Source organism: Capra hircus, chromosome 10 (genome assembly GCF_001704415.2).
Source record: "Capra hircus breed San Clemente chromosome 10, ASM170441v1, whole genome shotgun sequence".
Classification (NCBI taxonomy): domain Eukaryota; kingdom Metazoa; phylum Chordata; class Mammalia; order Artiodactyla; family Bovidae; genus Capra; species Capra hircus.
Window position 1 is genome coordinate 76,399,226 of NC_030817.1, and position 17,264 is coordinate 76,416,489.

Consider the following 17,264-nt stretch of genomic DNA (forward strand, 5'->3'; position numbering starts at 1 on the left):
TCAGTGAGATGTAAGTCTGACTGAACTCTGTTAGTATAATTATTATCTTTATTTATTCTCTGTAATTATTGGGGCTTCCCTGCTGGCTCAGTGGTAAAGAATCCACCTGCCAACACAGGAGAGGCAGGTTCGATCTCTGGACCAGGAAAATCCCCTGGTGAAGGAAATGGCAGTCCGCTCCAGTTTTCTTGCCTGGGAAATCCCATGGACCGAAGAGCCTGGTGGGCTGCAGTCCACGGGATTGCTAAGAGTCGGACACGACTTACCAACTAATCAACCACAATGACTATTGCACATTTCACTGAGGAAATACCAAAATGTCTGATTATGAATACTGCCTCAGATAAACTCTTCTAGGGATGCATATGTAATGTATCTTATATACCCACACAATGTTGCTTTTTAAAATCCTAAAAATTCTGTTTCAAAATGCATTGGCCCTAAAAGTTTCAGGTAAGGGATTGGGACCTATATATACACTATTTAGTTAGCCCTTAACTAATTTGAGTATTTAGTGAGACCATGAGCATTTTTGTGAAGACAACTCTGTTATAAATTTCTTTTAATTTTCAATACATTTATTGATCAATGGTTACCTGCTTACTGATTATCCAGTACCTCCTCAGAAGTTATAGAAAGTGTATTAAACATAGAATCATGTAAGACAAGCAAATTTTCTGACTTCTATCAAATATTGCACATGCAAATAAAAAGAGCTGAGTGGCTTAATTCATGTTCCTGAGGACTCTATGTGAATTCTTTCAAGACAAGCAGGAAAGAAACTACCACTGTATGCTGGGCACTGTACACCAGGTGCTGTCCATGCTTGGTTTTATGTAGGTCTTGAAAGGAGGCGGTATTTTATTAGTTCCATTTTGCAGGTAATAAGCAACAGTCTCAGAGAGTCCAAGTTTACCTGGACGAAGGTCACCCAACTCATAAATGGCTGATCTGTAATTTGAATGGAGGATTCTTGCTTATAGAGATGCTGAAATGGTTTGGGAGGTGCTGGGTTAAACAGAATTAAGTAGGTTTCTTTTATGCGGTTGGCGTAACCTTTAATATTAACATGCCTTATGACTCTCTAATAGGCAGAGGTCATATTCAGCATTTCTAAATTTTTTTCATCATGAAATTCCTCCCTTCTGAAATGGCAACACGATCCAGTATTCTTGCCTGGAAAATTCCATGGGCAGAGGAGCCTGGCAGGCTATAGTCCATGGGATCGCAAATAGTCAGACACGACTGAGCACACAGTTTTCAGCAGCTTCTAGAACTAGTGTTTCTAGTTGAGAAACGTTGTTACAGGCTTTTCTATGCCCTTCACCTGACTTTGTTCATCTAATACACTTACCATGGGGACTACCCTAAAGATTAATATCTAGGTATGATTATAAAGTAATCTACTCAGATTATTAACTAATTCATATAGCAAGGGAGGAAAGAGCCAACTCAGCTCCCGCTTCTCAAAACTTCAGATTCTTATTTGTAAAATGAGATCATGATAGTACCTACCTCAGGGTTGTTATGAAAATGCTATGAGATTAAATGGCCTTCAGTAGAGCTCCATGAATGGCAGCTGCTTTTGGTGGTGATGTTGCTGGGCTCACTGCTCATGGAAACATAAGCATTTTGACAATATTCTTCTGGAAGCAGCGCTGTGATACAATATGCAACACCATTAGCTCCAGTTTCAGTTTTGATCACATTGGCTAGTATGTGAATATGTGGCGTCTTGTAGAACTCCTCAAATTCCATCCATTGATGGTCATTTAATTTACATACTTGGGGCCAGTGCAGTCCTCAGACCTGAATGAACAGAACCCTGATCTGGAGCCTAGCCCCTCAGGGGTCCCCTATACTTTGAAGTGCCTTTTACTTAGGAAGTTCTCCTCTGGCGTCTGGGACTGACTGGGGCCAGCAGTGCCATCTGAATCAGGTACTGTGAGCTTGGACTGGGACTTCTGTGGGCCCAAGTCCCATTTCTCCCCTTCAGGACACTGCTCCCTTACCCCATGTGTTGAGCCAACCAGCTGCCCTGTAAAAGTTCACCTATGGACCCAGAAGCTAGGCACTGTTTCCAGGAGGGTGCCTGGTAAGTGGACAGTTCCCTCTGGCTGGTGTGGTATTTCTTTTGTGGGATCACACAGCAGTGGGTGACCAGAATGGTGCTGACAAATTGATTTTTCGTGACTCAAATATATCCTGGACACAGAATGAATTTAGGACTCTGGGTTACCGATGGTCACTATTCACCCTTGGAATTGAGTGCATATATATGAGGCTTCCCCAGGACCCATGTTCATACTGCTCTGCTTCTTCTAGCCTACAGCAGTTGAGGATGAAGGGCAACGTAGCACGCCTCGCTACACTGTGAGCTCCCCACTGCTGGCACCCAGGGTGGACCCCACCCCTTTGCAGTCTCCACACCATAGGAGGCATGGTTGGCTGCTCCTATCTCCTGTAAAGACTTTTGAGATAATGGCTCCACAGTGCCAGTGGAGCACTTCAGATCAATGCCCTCTCTTGTCTCTGATTGATAGGTGATGACATATTCTCTTAACCTGTGCAAGATGAAGTATGGTCATTCCTTGTGTGAATGGGGTTGCTCTTTTGCTCTGCTCATGGACACCTTGCCTGTCCTCCTAGATGGTGGCAAGTGTGTGGAAGGCAGGAGTATGGTGCGGTCAGTTATGAAAGAGGTGGCATTCTAGGAATGTGGTCATCATGGCCTAAAGAGTTCACGAAAATTGTACATCTGAAACTAATATGCTATTGTAAGTCAATTGTGCCCCGATTAAAAAAAAAGAAAAGAAAACTTTATAAATTCTTAAGTCAGTTCTCAAAAAAAAAAAAAAAGCAGTTGAGGAGAAGATATGGTTAGATGTGTTGTTTTATGTTTATACTATAAAACTCCAGATGGCAAATTTCACATGGCCAGATATTTATTCTCATTTTCCTGTTTACTCTTGGTGCTATGGTCTGAATATGTATCCCCTCCAGAATCACATGTTGGAATCCTGATGCCCCATGTGATGGTGTGAGCAGGTGGGACCTTTGGGAGGGAATTAAGACACGGAGCCTTCCTTATAAATGGGGTTAATGCTTCTACAAAAGAGATCCCTCAGAGCTCCCTTGCCACTTCTGCGCTGACCATGCTGGCACCCTGATCTTGGACTTCCAGCCTCCAGAGCTGTGAGAAACAAATTTCTATCATTCATAAGATACCCAGTCTGCGGTATTTTGTCATAACAACATAAACTGGACTAAGTAAAACACTGCCTACGTTTGTGGTCATTATCAACCCAGTAGAGTAACAAAGTAACCTTTGATAGAGTCGCTGGAGCTGGTATTCACAGGCACCACGGTGAATGATTCGGTGTTATGAGTCATGATCCAGCTGGTGTGAAATAAGTGGCATTATGGAAACTGCAGAAAGAGGAAGATCTCTACGATTCCAGAGAGCTTTTGAAGAGTTGTGGCATTGTGCTACCTTTTTCGTGTGGTGGGAGATAATGAAATTATCCAGGAATAATGCCTCTGACAATAAATAACATGAACAAATATCTCTTTGATCCAACAGGAAGAGACGGTGCCTGGATAGCAACAAAAGTCTGTATGTGTACTGACTGGACAATTAGCAAATAAGCAAGTAGCTAGTAGTAGTTTCTTAGTAGGACTAATCAGTAGTCCTCTACCCATAATTCTAAATCATCAGTGATAAGTCGCTATACTTCACTTGGGCCTGTGACTTTTCTAATATATTTAAAAGTCAAATTGTTTATATAGACAGGGGCCACATTAGTCATCACTCTTCAAAAGAAAAAAAAATTGGCCAGGGCCACACACCCTAGAGACAACTCTGCTTACGGTCAAATAAGGTAACATCTCTGTATCATGTCCTTGCCTGGCTCTTGACTCTAACTCCGCCCCACTCTGGAAGTATAAGTTGAACTTTTAGTTCCATTACCAGAGTACAGAATGGACCCACCTCTCTACATCCTTTGCATAATTTGATACTATTTTATTTTAATCCCTGATAGTTTATAGGCAAAGTAAGGCATCTCATTATCATTGAACTTTGCATACCTTTTATTAAACAGGCCACACCTAAACTAATTCTTAGTGACTCAGCATCTCCTCTTCCCAGAGATTCTCTCCACTTCCTGATACAAACTCTCATAAACTTTCTTTTTGCATATAGATTCTGTTACTCTGTAAACATAAACATAAAACCTTTAAATTTAAATGGATTATTCATAATGGCTGCATAGTATCATCAATCACGGCTTCAGGGTGCTGAATCTGGCTTCATTTAGGAAGATACACAGAGGAAACATGTCTCAGAAATTTCTCCTAGAGGAAAATTACACCATCAAGCTCAGGTTGTGCAAGTGCCATGGAGAGCCCACCATTCACCCGCCTTCAGTCTTGCCACCTGCCCTTCAGTGGACAAGGCCATCATCAGTGTTTACCACCCTTGAGCTCATCTGTACCAGCCTCAACAAACTATCCCCATAGTCAGGCGTCTTCTCATTCACTGGCTCCTCTCTTGTAATCTGTTTTGCCTAGCTTAGTCATCTCAACTACTTTTGAAGCCACTCTTTTAGTGTTAATCCTAAAATGGAAAAATATTTAGTTAAAGTCTCAAGACAAGAATTTTTTTTAAATGTCAATTGTAAGATGGGAACTTTCTCCTTTGGCAGGCCCTGTTTACTGAGAATAAAATTTGAACAGGCAGCATCACATCCAGAGATAATAAAGTATCCTCCTGATGACTTGTGTAACGCCCTGGTTCCACAATTCTTTCATCTTTGCTGTTGTGGTCACTTAAATCCATCTTCTGAAATTCTAGGACCAAATCAACTGCCTAAGCAGAGGTATTATAGGAGGTGGGCTCAGCAAAAGATGAATGTTATCTCAGAACACACTTACATTGTAGTAAAATAGATGTAAACATAAGACTTGCCACTTTAATCATTTTTTAAGTATACAATCAGTGGTGTTAATTACATTCACAATGTTGTACAATCACCACTACCATCCATTTTTAAACCTTTTTTTAAATCATGCCAAATAGAAACTCTGTCACTCAGGTCACAATTTGTATTTATCAAAATAGTACATGCCCGCAATTAAAAGCTACAGTCTCTCTCCCCATGATTTTTCAACTCTCCAGTCCAAGTCCAAGTGGGGCCAAGAGGCACCATTTCCAGATCTTGCCTCACTATCTCTAGAAAAGTCTTCTTTCTCTACTTATTAATCCATCAAGTGGCTAAGCAGATTAAGGTTTAACTCAAATACACTTCACGCCCTTCTCCTCTTCCTCCTAATATAGCTGTATTTTAGTTTCTCTGTTGCTTACCTTTCTAACCTAATAATACACTAACTCTCTTAGTATCTGGTTCAGCTATGTGATATATACTTTAAGTTCCAATTTTGCAAGATGAGGATTTTAACATCTTATCTTTCCCTTCATTCTCTTTTTCTGCTGTCTCCCAAATTCAGTGATTTCTCCTTTAGTCTTACACTGTCATGAATATTCATTATTAAGATTTCATTCTGTAATCAAAATTAAAGCTTAGGTTCATGTACTCTAACACTAAAAATCAATGCAAAGTATCTACTTTATTTTGACTACACAAATAGTCTGAACTGAACTGAACTGACTCTGCAAACAATGTTTCTGAAGATTCAGAAACAGTATAATTTTAAAAAACATTTTGTACCTCTTGAAGTTTATTTTTGTCTTTTTTGTTATGCAGTTTCTGCAAGCTGTAGACCTCAGGTTGATCCATCCTCTCAATCAAATTGAGTTTTCTATGAAGTACTTCCTCTCTTTAGAGACTTCTCTCCTAGAACCACTGACCCAGTAGGTCTGTACTCCACCTGATATCCTGCACCCCCCTTGTCTGGATGCCATGTCATTGTTCCTTGGTCTGATCATTGTTCAGTTGCTCAATCATGTCTGACTGTTAGCAACTCCATGGACTGCAGTGTGCCAGGCTTCCTTGTCCTTCACAATCTCTTGGAGCTTGCTCAAACTCATGTCTATTGAGTTGGTGATGCCATCCAACCATCTCGTTCTCTGTTGCCCCCTTCTCCTCCTATCTTCAATCTTTCCCAGCATCAGGGTCTTTTCTAATGAGTCGGCTCTTGGCATCAGGTGGCCAGAGTATTAGAGCTTCAGCTGCAGCATCCGTCCTTCCAATGAATATTCAAGGTTGATTTCCTTTAGGATTGACTGGTTTGATCTCCTTGCTGTCCGAGGGACTCTCAAGAGTCTTTTCCAACACCACAGTTCTTCAAGAGTCAGCCTTTTCTATGGTCCAACTCTCACATCTATTCATGGCTACTGGAAAAAATATAGCTTTCAATATATGGACCTTTGTTGCCAAAGTGATGTCTCTCTTTTTTAATATGCTGTCTAGGTTTGTCATAGCTTTTCTTCCAGGGAGTAAGAGTCTTTTAATTTCATGGCTGTACTCACCATCTGCAGTGATTTTGGAGCCTAAGAAAATAAAGTCTGTCACTGTTTCCATTGTTTCTGCATCTATTTGCCATGAAGTGATGGGATCGGATGCCATGATCTTAGCTTTTTGAATGTAAGCCAGATTTTTCACTTTCCTCTTTCACCTTCATCAAGAGGCTTTTAGGTTCCTTTTTGCTTTCTGTCATAAGGGTAGTGTCATCTGCATATCTGAGGTTATTGATATTTCTCCCGGCAATCTTGATTCCAACTTGTGCTTCATCCAGCCTGGCATTTCACATGACTTACTCTGCACAGAAGTTAAATAAACAGGATGACAATATACAGTTCCCAATTTGGAACCAGTCCATTTTTCCATGTCTGGTTCTAACTGTTGCTTCTTGACTTGCATACAGGTTACTCAGGAGACAGACAAGTTGGTCTGGTATTCCCATCTCTTTAAGAATTTTCCAGTTTGTTGTGATCCACACAGATAAAGGATTTAGTGTAATCAGTGAAGCAGAAGTAGAAGTGAAGTAGAAGTAGAAGCAGATGCTTTTCTGGGATTCTCCTGCTTTTACTGTGATACAGTGAATGTTTGATCTCTGGTTCCTCTGCCTTTTCTAAATCCAGTTTGTACATCTGGAAGTTCTTGGTTCACATATTGTTGAAGTCTAGCTTGAAGGATTTTGAGAATTACCTTGCTAGCATGTGAAATGAGTGCAATTGTGGGGTAGTTTGAACATTCTTTGGCATTGTCTTTCTTTGGGATTGGGATGAAAACTGACCTTTTCCAGTCCTGTGGCCACTGCTGAGTTTTCCAAATTTGCTGACATATTGAGTGCAACACTTCCACAGCATCATCTTTTAGGATTTGAAATAGCTCAGTTGGAATTTCATCACCTCCACTAACTTTGTTTGTAGTTATGCTTCCTAAGACTGGTTTGGCTTCACACTCCAGAATGTCTAGGAGTGACATTTCACCTAATGGCTCTAGGTGAGTGATCACCCCATCATGGTTATCGAGGTAATTAAGAACTTGTAGTTCTTCTATGTATTCTTGTTGGATTCTATTGCCAAGTAAATTCATAAGAAATTGTGCTTTGGAGGTGCATTTTGTGAGTTCTTGCATACTGGAAAATGTATTTATTCTATTCTCAGATGTGATGGATAATTCGCCTGGGTATGGCTTTACAGACTGGTAAGAATTCCCTTGTAGCTCAGTTGGTAAACAATCTGCCTGCAGTGCAGGAGATAAGGTTTGATTTCTGGGTTGGGAAGATCCCCTGGAGAAGGAAATGGCAACCCACTCCAGTATTCTTGCCTGGAGAATCCCTATGGACATAGAAATCTGGCAGGCCACAGTCTATGAGGTCACAGTAGTTGGATATGACTTTAGTGACTAAACCACCACCAAGAATCTCTCAGAACTGTGAAAACGCTTGGCTTCATAGTCTTTTATCATCTAATGCTATTGTTGAAAAGCCTAATGCCATTTTGAGTCTTTAAGTTTTTTTTTTTGTTTTTTGTTTTTTGTTTGTTTAGCATACTTTTACAATCTTGCCTGGAAAATCCCATGGGCAGAGGAGCCTGGTGGGCTACTGTCTATGGGGTCACACAGAGTCAGACAGGACTGAGCGACTAACACTTTCACTTTTAGGATCTTTTAATGACCGTGTCCTCAATTTTCACATTGATATGCTTAAGTATAGTATTGATATGCTTAAGTCATTGTGTCTTGTTTTGGAGCGTGATGGTGTGATCACTCACCTAGAGCCAGACATCCTGGAATGTGAAGTCAAGTGGGCCTTAGGAAGCATCACTATAAACAAAACTAGTGGAGGTGATGGAATTCCAGTTGAGCTATTTCAAACCCTAAAAGATGATGCTGTGAAAGTGCTGCACTCAATATGTCAGCAAATTTGGAAAACTCAGCAGTGGCAACAGGACTGGAAAAGGTCAGTTTTCATTCCAATTCCAAAGAAAGGCAATGCCAAAGAATGTTCAAACTACCGTTCAATTGCACTCATCTCACATGCAAGTAAAGTAATGCCCCAAATTCTCCAAGCCAGGCTTCAACAATACATGAACCGTGAACTTCCAGATGTTCAAGCTGGTTTTAGAAAAGGTAGAGGAATCAGAGATCAAAGTGCCAACATCCAATGGATCATTGGAAGGGCAAGAGAGTTCCAGAAAAACATCTATTTCTGCTTTATTGACTATACCAAAGCCTTTAACTGTGGATCACAACAAACTGTGGAAAATTCTGAAAGAGATGGGAATACCAGACCACCTGACCTGCCTCGTGAGAAACCTGTATGCAGGTCAGGAAGTAACAGTTAGAACTGGACATGGAACAACAGACTGATTCCAAATAGGAAAAGGAGTACATCAAGGCTGTATATTGTCACCCTGCTTATTTAACTTATATGCAGAGTACATCATGAGAAATGCTGGGCTGGAGGAAGCGCAAGCTGGAATCAAGATTGCTGGGAGAAATATCAATAACCTCAGACATGTAGATGACACCACCCTTATGGCAGAAAGTGAAGAAGAACCAAAGAGCCTCTTGATGAAAGTGAAAGAGGAGAATGAAAAAGTTGGCTTAAAGCTCAACATTCAGAAAACGAAGATCATGGCATCTGGCCCCATCACTTCATGGCAAATAGATGGGGAAACAGTGGCTGATTTTATTTTTCTGGGCTCCAAAATCACTGCAGATGGTGACTGTAGCCATGAAATTAAAAGACTCTTACTCCTTGGAAGAAAAGTTATGACCAACCTAGATAGCATATTAAAAAGCAGAGACATTACTTTACCAACAAATGTCTGTCTAGGTCAAAGCTATGGTTTTTCCAGTAGTCATGTATGGATGTGAGAGTTGAACTGTAAAGAAAGCTGAGTGCCGAAGAATTGATGCTTTTGAACTGTGGTGTTGGAGAAGACTCTTCTCTGGTGTTGAGAGTCCCTTGGACTGCAAGGAGATCCAACCAGTCCATCCTAAAGGAGATTAGTCCTGGGTGTTCATTGGAAGGACTGATGTTGAACCCAAAACTCCAATACTTTGGCCACCTGATGCGAAGAGTTGACTCATTGGAAGAGACCCTGATGCTGGGAAAGATTGGAGGCAGGAGGAAAAGGGGATGACAGAGGATAAGATTGTTGGATGGTATCACCAACTCAATGGACATGAGTTTGGGTAGACTCTGGAAGTTGGTGATGGACAGGGAGGCCTGGTGTGCTGTGGTTCATGGGGTCACAGAGTCGGACATGACTGAGCGACTGAACTGAACTGAACTGGTCATGTTGGTGGTTTAGTCGCTAAGTCACATCTGACTCTCCAGGCAAGAATACTGGAGTGGGTTGCCATTTCCTTCTCCAGGGGATCTTCCAGACCTAGGAATCAAACCTAGGTCTTCTTTCATTGCAGGCCAATTCTTTACCAACTGAGCTACAAGGAAATTCTTGATCTGGCGGTAGGGTTTAATTTGGAAAATCAAATCTTCAGATCTGGGAAACTTATTTCATTAAAATGTCAATTTTCTTTCTCCTCTTTTCTTTTGGAACTCTACGAGAGTTGGATCATGAAGAAGGCTAAGCACTGAAGAACTGATGTTTTCAAACTGGTTATTGGAGAAGACTCTTGAGAGTCCCTTGGACTGCAAGTAGATCAAACCAGTCAATCCTAAAGGAAATCAATACTGAATACTGAATGGAAGAGCTGATGCTGTAGCTGGAGCGCCAACACTTTGGCCACCTGATGCAAAGGGCCGACTCATTGGAAAAGACACTGATGCTTGGAAAGATCAAAGGCAGGAGGAGAAGAGGCCAACAGAGGATGAGATGGTTGGATGGCATCATTGACCCAATGGACATGAGTTGAGCAAACTATGGGAGATAGTGAAGGACAGGGAAGCCTGATGTGCTGCAGTCCATGGGGTCACAAAGCATAGGACACAACTTAGTGACTGAACAATAACAAAGTGTCAGATATTGGATCTTTTGGACTTTCTTATCTATTCTTTTTTCTCTTTTTTTGGAATGAATTTCTTGGAAATTCCTTTGACTTATCTTTTGACCCTATTACTGATTCCTTTGTTCCTCCTGACATCAGCATGTTTATTTTCCAAGTGTTTTTTCTTTTTCTGTTGTTACTTTTTCAAAGCATTCTGGTTTTGTTTTATTAAAAAAAAAAAAGACAAACAGTTCTCAAATAACTCAAAATACACTAATTCCAGATCTTAGCCTCTAATTATTAATTATTAAGACTTTACCCCTCTTGCTTTTGCTTTAATTTTTGTCTTTTACTTCATGTTTTGTAGGTGCAGTCTTCAAAGAGATATGGATTCAATATGTGAAAAAAAAAAAAAAAGAATTTTGCAAACAAATAGAACTAATCGTGTAGCCTTGCTGCTGCTGCTGCTAAGTCGCTTCAGTCGTGTCCGACTCTGTGCTACCCCATAGACGGCAGCCCACCAGGCTCCCCCGTCCTTGGGATTCTCCAGGTAAGAATACTGGAGTGGGTTGTCATTTCCTTCTCCAATGCATGAAGGTGAAAAGAGAAAGTGAAGTCGCTCAGTTGTGTCTGACTCTTCGCGACCCCATGGACTGCAGCCTACCAGGCTCCTCTGTCCATGGGATTTTCCAGGCAAGAGTACTGGAGTGGGGTGCCATTGCCTTCTCCGTCGTGTAGCCTTAGGCAAGTACATTTCTCCTTAAAATAAAGATAATTCAATGTTGCTAAAAAGATATGTGTATGTATATATATTAACAAGGAAGTGGTAGAGCCTAATTTTTCCTCCTATGTGTATTTATTTCTCAAAAATAACAACCCCCCCTGCATCTACAACATGTGTGAGATTGACCACCAGATGGCGCCAATGCACTAGTCTCATGATCAGGATCTGTGAGGTAGGTGCTTGGCTTTCACCCGTCTCAGTTTTTGTAATAAATTTGAGCGCTCCAACACTTATTTACGAAATAAAATCTGGAAAGATATGAACCAATAAATAAATCATAATTTTCTGTGGATGAATGTGATTAATTTTTGCATAGTACTCTTTTCTTGCTGCTGCTGCTAAGTCGCTTCAGTTGTGTCCAACTCTTAGCAACCGCATGGACTGCAGCTCACCAGGCTCCTCCACCCCTGGGATTTTCCAGGCAAGAGTACTGGAGTGGGGTGCCATTGCCTTCTCCACTGTCTTTACCAATTAATCTGAATTATTTGAGTCATAAAAATCAAAATGATGTGTCTCTGTATAGTGGCTAAATTTCAACATTAGATGTTACAATATATAGCTATTAATATTTGGTACAGAAAGAATTTAACATATAGGTACAAATTGTTAGTGACTCACTAGTTTTTTTCTGTTTCTATTATAAATTATTATTCCTAAACTAATCTCATGACCAGACTCATTAGAGTGTTTATTTTCTAATATCATTAAAAAAATTAAACACTCCTCTCTCTTCCATTTCCCATCTCCACATTTAAGAAATCTATAATCTCTTTGATTTCTTTTTAACAATAATGTCAAACACATAGAAAAGAATAAAAAATAATTGCACATTTCCATCAACATTTTAAAAATGTTAATGCTAAGCTTTATTTGGTTCAGTTATTAAAACTGAAGTGGAGCAGGTCCTTGCACCCCGCCATGTCCTCTGCCTGCCTTTTGTCTGTACAGAACTTTAATCAAAAAATAAGTTTAACCAGAGAAGTGAGAAATGCAGAAACAAAGGAAAACAGTCAAGGGGGACCAAGTAATAACGTAGTCATTAAGCATAGTCAAAGACCTTTGGTTCTCTCTCAAGGGCTACAGACAGTATTCTGAGCCATATCCTGTGATCTGTCTTATAGATATTAAAATCCCAGGTGGAGAAGTTAACTACAAGAAGACCAGATTGTACCCAGGACATGAGCTGCCACAGTTCTGAGAACTGGCTGCAGGAACAAATGGATGCTGGAACTGAAGGTTAACTGTACCTAAAAAAAAACAAGATGATACCAGTCAGACCACTGAGGACAGATTTGAAGATGATTGTGCTATATCTGCATGTAGTCCCCCCAACAACTCTGTCTACCAAAGCTCTCAGCCCTGTTTATAGGAAGAGAGTAGGGCTTTGGACAGATGTCTGCCACCCCTCTCCCCCACCCTGCCACTGGCCACCAGTTGCTGGCATCTGAAATAAAGTAAACGTTCCTTTCCACCAATCTGGCCTTTTTATTGGCTTTTGAGTGGCAAGCTCTGGAACCCCCACCTCTTTTGGAAACAAAATTATTTCTTTAAAAAGAATTAAAGGGATACAAATACATCTACGAGGGAGCCTGGTGGGCTGCCATCTGTGGGGTCACAGAGTCGGACACGACTGAAGTGACTTAGCAGCAATACATCAAACACTACTCCTCCATTCTTTTTTCCCCATATTCCTCAAGTAACCAGGAAAGGGATGTTGGTGGCTATTCTTCCCATAGACATTTTTATGCTTTTATTAGCTATGCATGTACTGTAAACAATATATATGCACGTAGTATAATATTTTGTGTTTTCAAAATATATGTAAATTATCTTGTTATGCATATTGTCTTGCTATTTGCAATTAACAATCAACATTGTTACGGAGATTATCAGCACTAAGGTATGTAAATCTTGTTCATTAATTTTTACTGCTATATTCTACAAGTATACTGGGATGTTTATTTTTCCTTTATAAATGGGCATTTAATTGTCCAAATATTTATTATATAAATAATGCCTTAATGAACTTTCCTGTGCATCTTCCTTTGCCTACATGGTGTTTCTCTATACTAAGAATTCCAAATTATGATACAGATGCAATTATATCTCATTGTCTTAATAGTTCCCATTTCCCATATTACCAGTGAGATTCAAGTGTTGATGACAATTCACATTACCCTTTCTGTCACTTCTGAGGACTGCTAGTTCTTATCAGACAGAGAAAACATGTAAAATTCGCAAAAGCAAAAGCAAAAGTTCTTCCTTTCCCCAGTTGTTAGCATTTTGCTGTTGGTTTAGCCGTCAAGTTGTGTCCATCTCTTGGGACCCCACGGTCTGTAGCCTGCCAGACTCCTCTACCCATGGGATTCTCCAGGCAAGAATACTGAAGTGAGTAGCCATTCCCTTCTCCAAGGGATCGTCCAGACCCGGGAATCAAACCAGAGTCCCCCGCATTACAGGCAGATTCTTCACTGACTGAGCTATGAGGGAAGCCCTTGTTAACATTTTATTTATGTTAACATTTTACCACTCTTTGTTTTTACAGTTTTTTCTATCATTTTGGGGGAAATGGTTTGAAAGAAGGTTTCAGACATAATGTCTCTATTACTAAATACTTCTGTGAATTTCCTAGGACAAAGACTTTCACCTAAACATCTATAATTATCAAAATCAGGAAATTAATATGTTATAATAATATTGTCTAAGCTAAAGACTTTATTCACAATTTACTAACTGTCTCAGTAATGTTATTTTTTATTTTTTTTTCAAGTCCTTTCTGGCAATTACCAGTGCACCTGATTCTTTTAATTGAAGAAAAGTTCACATAATACTACACTATTAACATTTAGAAATGTACAATTCAGTGATATTTAGTACATTAACATTATTATGGAAGCCCTATCCCTTTATGGATCCCAAATATTTCACATCACAAGAGAAAACTTGAGCCTTTAAGTAGTCACTCCTGATTCTTTACTCTCCTCATCTCCTGTTAAACACCAATCTGTTTTCTGTCTCTGAATTTATCTATTCTGGATATTTCACACAAATGGAATCATTAAGTATTGACAGTTCATGTCTGGCTTCTTTCAAATAGCATAATGTTTTCCAAGTTTTTCCACATTGCAGTGTGTACCAGTAATTCTTTCCTTTTTATAAATGTTAACATTCCATTGTGTGTACATCCCACAATTTGTTTATCCATCACCAAAAAAACTATGCAAATGGAAAGTGTTATTGACACTTGCAACTTGTTGCAATTTGCAACTGGCAACTTGTTGTTGAGAATGTGCAGGAATTTGAACCCTCCTACACTGTAGGGTCCACTGTGTCTATCTGGTTTTAAACCTATGAACTGAGGGTTTTTTCCCCGCGCCATCAGCAGTTTTCAGTTCTGGTATTCCATTTATTTTTGACGTTGATTTTTGTTGCCTGCCAAAATTCTCAACCTCCTTGTATTCATTTTTTATTGCTGTATAATGAATTACCACAAATGTGATGGCTTAAAACAACGCCTACTTATGAGTTCGTAGTTCTGCAGGCCTGAATTTGGCTTAATTGAGTTCTCTGACCAGTGTCTCATTTCAGAAGTCAGCTGGCTGCATTCTTATTTGGAGACTTGGGGGAAGAATTAAGTTGCAAAGTCATCCAGGTGGTCAGCTGAATTTGTTTCCTTTTGGTTGTAGGACTGAGGTCCCTGTCTTTTAGCTGGTTGTTGGCCAGGAGTCATTCTTAGAGACCAGAGGCCACTTGCTCTTCCCTATCATGTTCCCCTTCCATTGTAAAGCCAGCAATGGAAAATTCCCTTCCATCAAATCTCTCCCAAGCTTCAAATCTCTTTTAGAAGATCCCGGTACACCTAATCAAATCAGGCCCACCAAGGAAAGTCAACTGCTTCGTAAACCACAATATCATCCCATCATGTTCACAAGTCCTGCCACATTCAGGGAGAGCAGATTGTTCAGGACACGCACAACGGGAGTGCGCCTATCACACTGCATTTGTGAATGGGCATATTTTTACGTGTTTGGACTTATTTATAATTTAAAATTTCTTGTCTAATGACTCTGCTTATTGGATTATATAGAAATCATCTATTTTCTGTCTTTTGTTGGTTTTCATGATGACTTTTTTTCTTGGATACAGTTATTTTTTGTGGTGTATTGAATAGGGCATATGAAAAGCTGTGACGATAACTTTGAGATCTGGAAGATGTTACTTTCCTCTATGAGGTTTTCTTTTCGCTTCTTGCAAGGAGTGGGGCTTGGACCATTAGCAATCCTAGGTAAACTTATTCACCAGGGTTCTAAGTGTTTCAAGCTAAAAATCTTAGCTATTGACAGGTGTCTCCTTATCCTGAGGTCTCAAATTTTAACTTTTTTCCCTCATGCCTGCGATTCTGAGTGAAGCTCTTCTTGCCTTCTCATATGCCACTCTTGAAGCTGGCGTTGCCTTGAGGCAGTAAAGTGACCCCAAGTCCCAGGCTCAGCACAGGCACTTTGCTAAAATTTGGCTCAACAATTCATCACTAACTTTACACTCTGTGATGCCCTCAAAGAGATCTAAAATCCTTTTTTTTTTTTTCCCCCGCAGCTCTTCCAGTTATTTTAGTAAAAGGCTGGTGTGAAGCTGAAACCTCAGAAATGCGTCTCAGGGAGCTCTGAGGTTCTCCAGTTCTTTATGTCTCAACTCAGAAAGAATTCGGTGAGAAGCAAAATGATAGATAAGAGGTGAGTTATTAGGATAGGATGCTTGTGAGGCTTACAAGCAGGTGGTCAAGAGGGTGCTGTGCCCTGAGAACTTATAGGCTACAGTTTTAAAATCAAAGGTTAAGTGGGGAGGGGGAGTAGGCCATCTTCTTCCTCATTTTTCAAGTCTTCCATCATTATCTCATCCTGCATGTTGAGTTTTGGGCCCTATATGGTCATGGCACCATGGAAAAATTATTTCAAGTCTCAGTATAACGAAGGTCTTTCACTTTCAAATGCCACCTTTCCATAAACCACTATTTTTGTGTACACAGAGTTTGTCCTAAGCGTCGTTAACTTGTTGACATCACCGGGCAGAGTGTAGGTCTTACTCCACCATTGTTTCATTGTCTGGGGGCCTGTCTCATGCTTCTGTTGCATGGCTTTGTTGCTAAGCAAATCTGCTTGGTTTTATGGTTAAGCAAACCTGCTTTCTTGAGTAATCATTAACTTACAGGGATCTCCCATCCTTTTTTCTCTACTTATAATCTCCTAGTGGGATTAACTACCTAATCATTTATTCACCCCTTTACTCTGTCCCTATCAAAATCACTTATTCTACTTTGCTAGAAGCTGAAATAGAGGAATTTCAAACCAGTGAAGACACATTGGACTAGCTTTTGAAAGTTAGTAGAGCTGGATTTCTACCTTACATTATACACTAAAAATAATCTTGTATGAATTAAATATTTTAAATGTAAGCTGTTTAAAAATCACAATTCAAAAGCAAAGCAGAAAATGCAAAAAAATGTATTTATAATGTCAAATGAGATACAAACTATCAGGCATAATTCAGTGTATAAATTTTAAGGCCTCTGGAAGAGAAAATATATCACAAAAAATTGGTAAATAAAATACCCAAATATCCAGATTATCCAGGGAAATTTTATTTGCAGCATATACTGGAAGGATGAAAAATAAAATATTGCCATCACATAAGTAAACAAAAGATGTCGTAGTCAGTGATTGCAGTCACAGCCAATGATGAGCTTTCTTTTTTTTTTTTGTATATACATATATATTTATTTATTTTTGGCTGTGCTGGGTCTTCGTTGCTGCGTGGACTATCTCTAGTTGCGGTGAGCGGGGCTACTCTCTAGTTGCGGTGTGCAGGCTTCTCGTTGTGGTGGCTTCTCTTGTCGTGGAGCACAGGCTCCAGGGTGCACAGGCTTCAGTATTTGCATCACGTGGGCTCAGTAGCTGCAGCTCCTGGGCTTTAGAGTGCAGGCTCAACAGTTGTGGCCCAGCAGCTCCACAGCTTGTGGGATCTTCCTGGATCAGGGATCGAACCCTAGTCTCAGATTCTTT